Source organism: Dromaius novaehollandiae, unplaced genomic scaffold (assembly GCF_036370855.1).
Source record: "Dromaius novaehollandiae isolate bDroNov1 unplaced genomic scaffold, bDroNov1.hap1 HAP1_SCAFFOLD_146, whole genome shotgun sequence".
In the NCBI taxonomy this organism is placed as follows: domain Eukaryota; kingdom Metazoa; phylum Chordata; class Aves; order Casuariiformes; family Dromaiidae; genus Dromaius; species Dromaius novaehollandiae.
The window spans coordinates 1-5,000 of NW_026991390.1; the positions used below are offsets into that span (position 1 = coordinate 1).

Below are 5,000 nucleotides of genomic sequence, written 5' to 3' on the forward strand. Positions count from 1 at the left end.
GACCCGCCGGGCAGCTCCCGGGAAACCCAAGTCTTTGGGTTCCGGGGGGAGTATGGTTGCAAAGCTGAAACTTAAAGGAATTGACGGAAGGGCACCACCAGGAGTGGAGCCTGCGGCTTAATTTGACTCAACACGGGAAACCTCACCCGGCCCGGACACGGACAGGATTGACAGATTGAGAGCTCTTTCTCGATTCCGTGGGTGGTGGTGCATGGCCGTTCTTAGTTGGTGGAGCGATTTGTCTGGTTAATTCCGATAACGAACGAGACTCTGGCATGCTAACTAGTTACGCGACCCCCGAGCGGTCGGCGTCCAACTTCTTAGAGGGACAAGTGGCGTTCAGCCACCCGAGATTGAGCAATAACAGGTCTGTGATGCCCTTAGATGTCCGGGGCTGCACGCGCGCTACACTGACTGGCTCAGCTTGTGTCTACCCTACGCCGGCAGGCGCGGGTAACCCGTTGAACCCCATTCGTGATGGGGATCGGGGATTGCAATTATTCCCCATGAACGAGGAATTCCCAGTAAGTGCGGGTCATAAGCTCGCGTTGATTAAGTCCCTGCCCTTTGTACACACCGCCCGTCGCTACTACCGATTGGATGGTTTAGTGAGGTCCTCGGATCGGCCCCGGCGGGGTCGGCCACGGCCCTGCCGGAGCGTCGAGAAGACGGTCGAACTTGACTATCTAGAGGAAGTAAAAGTCGTAACAAGGTTTCCGTAGGTGAACCTGCGGAAGGATCATTACCGGGGTTTCGCGCGGGTGCGCTGTGCCGGGCGTCCGGCCGTGCCGCCGACTCCCCCGCTCCGCGTGCCGAGGGGGCCCTGCGGTGGGGCCCCGGGCGCGGGGCGGCACCTCCCGCCCGCTCCGCGTGCGAGGGGGCCCCGCGGTGGGGCCCCGGGCGCGGAGCGGGTTGCCCCGCGGGGCGACGCTCTCCCCTCGGAATCCGGAGGGCTGGCCTCCGGGCCGCCGGCTCGACCTCCCCCCCGGAGCGCGCCGCGGCTCCTCCTCCGTGCGGCCTCCTCCTGCCTCGTGCCGGTGGCCCTTCCCGCCTCCGGTCCCCGCTGCCGCCGCCCGTGCCGGTGCGTGGCCGAGCCTCCCCGCTGCTGCCGCCCGCCCCCCGCCTCCCGCTCTGTCCAGCGCCGCGGAAGGGCGCTTCCCCACCGCCCCCCCCCACCCGGCTCCAGCCGACTCCCCCGAGGATCCCGCTGCCGTCACCGGGAGCGGGCTAGGGGGAAGGTGAGCCGGGGGGGGAGGAGGGGGGGGGAGGCCCCCCGCGGCGGAGGGGGAGCGTCCGGCGGGAGGGACGGACGACGACGGCGGCGGAGGGGCCGGCCCGCGTCGCGGGCGGGCGACGGCGCGCAAGCGGGACCCCGGAGTGGAAGGGCCTGCCTCCCGGCCCTGGCGAGCGAGGCGCCGCGCGAGAGCGAGCGAGCCCGTGGGCGCGTGCCGGGGGCAGGGCCGGCGGGCCGCGCGAGCCCGCCGCGAGGAAGAGGGGTTACGGGCCCCCGTGGCATTCCGAAACCTGTGCCGGCCCGCCGCCGGGCCGCCGCCGGGCCGCCGCGCCTCGCTGCCGATGCCGACGGCACCGGACACCGGTGTGGCCCCCCCGCCCGCCGCGTCCCGGCTGCCGCGCGCGCGTACCCGAGTTCGCCTGTCCCGCACTCTGCGCCGCGGGGCCGAGCACGGGGCTCGGCCCGCCGGCGGGTGCACGGCCCTCCCGAGGCCGCGCTCGCTCGCCGAGAGCCCGCTGCCGATTCCACCGCTGCCGGTGGGGGACCGCCTCCCCCCGTCTCTCCCCTCTCGCCTCTGCTGGTGCCCGCTCCGCTGCCGGTGCCCGTCTCCGGGAGCCGCGGCCCGCCCCCCCCCGCCCCCCCACCCCACGGCGCTCCGCTGCCGCTGGGGGGGAAGGGGAAGGGGGGGGGGGTCCGGCCCAGGGGAGGGCCCGGCGGGAGCGGGCGGCAGTGCGTGTGAGGGGCGGCGGGGCTTGGCTACTCCCCGGCGCCCGCGGGAGAGGAAGCGGCGGGCGCGGAGGCGAGGGAGACGGCCCTCCGGGTTGGGACGGGTCCCACGGGTCCCCACCCCTAAGCTGTGGGGGGCGGACCCGCGGCGGGCTGCGGCGGAGCAGCCCGTCCGCAGAGACCTGCGGGGGCAGGCGTTCCGGGATGGCGCGCGGGGCGGGCGCCGGGCCCCCGAGCGGGGGGCGTCGCGTTGAGGCCAAGCGAGGCGACGGTTCGTGCCCGAGTGGGCGGCCCGAGCCACGGCTCTCCTCCCGGGTGCAGCTGCCACCCGGCGCCGGGTTACTGAGGGAAACCCCGGGCCCTGGGAGGAGGACGAGGTCGTGGCGGCGGGTGTCGGGCGCACCCCGCGGGCGGACGCTCCGCCGAGGGGCGCGGGGGCCGGCTGGCGGGTGCCGGGTTCCCCCTCCGCGTCCCGTCTCGTCGCCGCTGCCGAGGCTGCCGCCGTCGCCGCGAGGCGGCGGCGGCCCGGTGGCGGGCGGCGGCGGGGGAGGCACCCCCGCGGGGATTTCAGGTCGTTTCCCTCACCCCAGGGCCAGGTACCTAGCGCCCGCGCTTCTCCTGCCCCCCCCTCGGTGACCCACCCGTGTGGTCCCGTGTGCCAGCGTGCTCCTCCCGGGTGCCGCACCGTGCGCGCCGCACCGGCCGTGCCTTCCCCCCCCCCGCCTCGGCTTCCCCCCACCCCGGTCCTTCCTCCCCCGCGGTGGGGGTGGGGGGGGCGGGGAGGGAGGGAGCGAGCGAGAGAGGGGAGAGGGCCTCCGGCCACCGCGGCCGCCGGCAGCCGCCCCGGGCAGGGATGGCCATGGGCCCCGGGCTCCGGGCCCGAGGGTTCTCGGTTGGAGAGCCGGGCGGAGGTTTAAAGACTCGGGCGGCCCGATGCGACTCGCGGAGGCGGCCGGGCGTGCTGCCGGAGGGCCGGGGGGTCGGCGCGCGCGGGCGCCGCGCCCCCCCATGCCAGCCGGCGCGCCCCGCGCTCGCCCCGCGGGCAGCCGGGACGGAGAGGGGTTACCCTGCCCCCTCTCTCCGCGGTCTGGTCTCGGCGGAGAGACGCCGCGCGGTCGGCCTAGTTGCCGGCCTGCCTCGAGCGTTGCGAGCCGGGCGCGAGCGCGTGCTCGCCGCCGGGAGGGCGAGCCCCCACCGCGGGTGGTGCGGGCGCCGAGCCTCCGCGCGTCTCCTCCTTCTCCCTGGCCGGTGCTTCTGGGTCTTCCGCCGTGGCCGCCGTCGGCGGCGCCCTACCCTACGCGCCCGCCCCGGCACTCTGCCGTCCGGGGCGCCCGCCTCGCTCTGCCCCGCCCGGCTCCGCCAGGCAGCGGGGGGGCGGTGGTGGGGCGGCGGCGGGGGCGGCCCGCCCCGCTCTCCGCGTGGAGACGGGGAGAGCGGGCGCCGTCCCCGTCCGTGCCGCCTTGCCCGCCTGCCCGCCGCCGGGCGTCTGTCCGCGGAGGGGACGGGCGAGCGCGTGGCGTCACCCGCGAGGCGGTGTGTGCGGGCGCGCGGGGGTGTGGGCGCCGCGGCGGCGGCGGCGGCGGCGGTCGAGCCGGAGGGCCGGCGAGGCGAGCGAGGAGCTGGGAAGCGCGGGGCCGGCGGGCCGCAGGCGCGCGGGCGGCGGGGCGACGCCGCTCCCGGTGGCGGCCGGGCTCTGACGCCTGGGGCGGGGGGGGGGTGGTCTGCGGGGACGGACCCCCCCCAACATCCCGAGGCAGGCGGTGTGGCCGGCCCGCCGCTCCCTGCCGGGCCAGACCGAGCCGGGCGCCTGGGCCGGACTCGAAGCGAGACAGGGTTTGTCCCCAGGTCGGGAGCGAGGGCTCCCCGCCCTTCTCGTTCGGGTTTGCCCTTCGTTTCCCCCCCCCCCCCTTTCTCTGTGCTTGTACGGTCAGTGAGGCAAGCCCCTCTCTTTCTCTCGCTCTCTCTCTCCTTCCGTCTCTGCCGTCCCTTGCTCAGCAGCCGGCGTCGGCGTGAGGAAGGGCGGTGGGGCGGAGGAGGAGGGGGCGGAGGAGGGGGGGCCCCCCAGGGGCTGCGAAAGCTGCCCGGTCCCCCCGCGCGCGCGGCGGGGACCGAAACCGAGACAACTCTTAGCGGTGGATCACTCGGCTCGTGCGTCGATGAAGAACGCAGCTAGCTGCGAGAATTAATGTGAATTGCAGGACACATTGATCATCGACACTTCGAACGCACTTGCGGCCCCGGGTTCCTCCCGGGGCTACGCCTGTCTGAGCGTCGCTTGACGGTCAATCGTCACCCGCGCCGTGGCGTGGGCGCAGCGGCGTGCCGCCCCTCGGTGGGTGTGGGGGGGGGCGCGGTTCGGGTGCGCCCGGCCGTGCCCGCCCTCCCCTCCGAGCCCGGCGGCTGCCGCCGCGCCGCGTGGCGCGCGCGGTGTGGCGCGGCTGGGGCGCCTCGCAGGCCCGTTGCCCCGGGGAGAGGGGGGGTGCTCTCCTTCCCCTCCCCGCGCGGCCGGGCCTTCGTCCCCCTAAGTGCAGACTCGGGAAACCCCCGCTCCCGGAGCGCCCGCGTCGCGGACTTCGTCCCGCCGGGCCCCCAGATCGGGTCGGTCGCGGTGGCCCGGCGCCCGGCGCCGCCCGCCCGCCACCACCGCCAGTGCCGCCGCACGGGCCTCTCCTCCACCACTCTCCCGGTGGTGCGCCGGTCCCCCGTTCCCCTCCGGCAGAGGGGACGGCCGGCCGCCCTTTGCCTCGCCCTGGCCCTGACCGCCGCCGTTTCGGCGCCCGCCGGGCCCCCCCCAACCCCGCGCTTCCCCGCGTCCGCAGCGCGTCGTCGAGCCACTTCCACCCGCCGGCTGGCGTCAGCCGCGCGGCGTTGCGTTGAGGCCCGGCGGCGGCGGCGGCGCGCGGGGGGCCGCGGCCGGGGGGGGGGCCGCGCAGCGCGGGCGCCGTGGGGCGGCGGCGGGGCGGGGGGCGAGGGAGGGCGCGCCGCGCCGTCCCCACGCCGGGGCGGAGAGCGGAGGTCAGCGGCCGGGAGGAGGAGGCGG

The 5,000-nt window shown here is 76.7% G+C and overlaps 1 non-coding gene across 1 annotated transcript; it reads left to right on the plus strand.

The window, feature by feature from the left end:
* Window positions 1-4,081: 4,081 nt before the first annotated feature.
* On the plus strand, window positions 4,082-4,234 carry LOC135326114 (5.8S ribosomal RNA). Its single transcript, XR_010386757.1, has one exon. It is a non-coding gene; the product is annotated as a 5.8S ribosomal RNA (ribosomal RNA).
* Window positions 4,235-5,000: the final 766 nt, after the last annotated feature.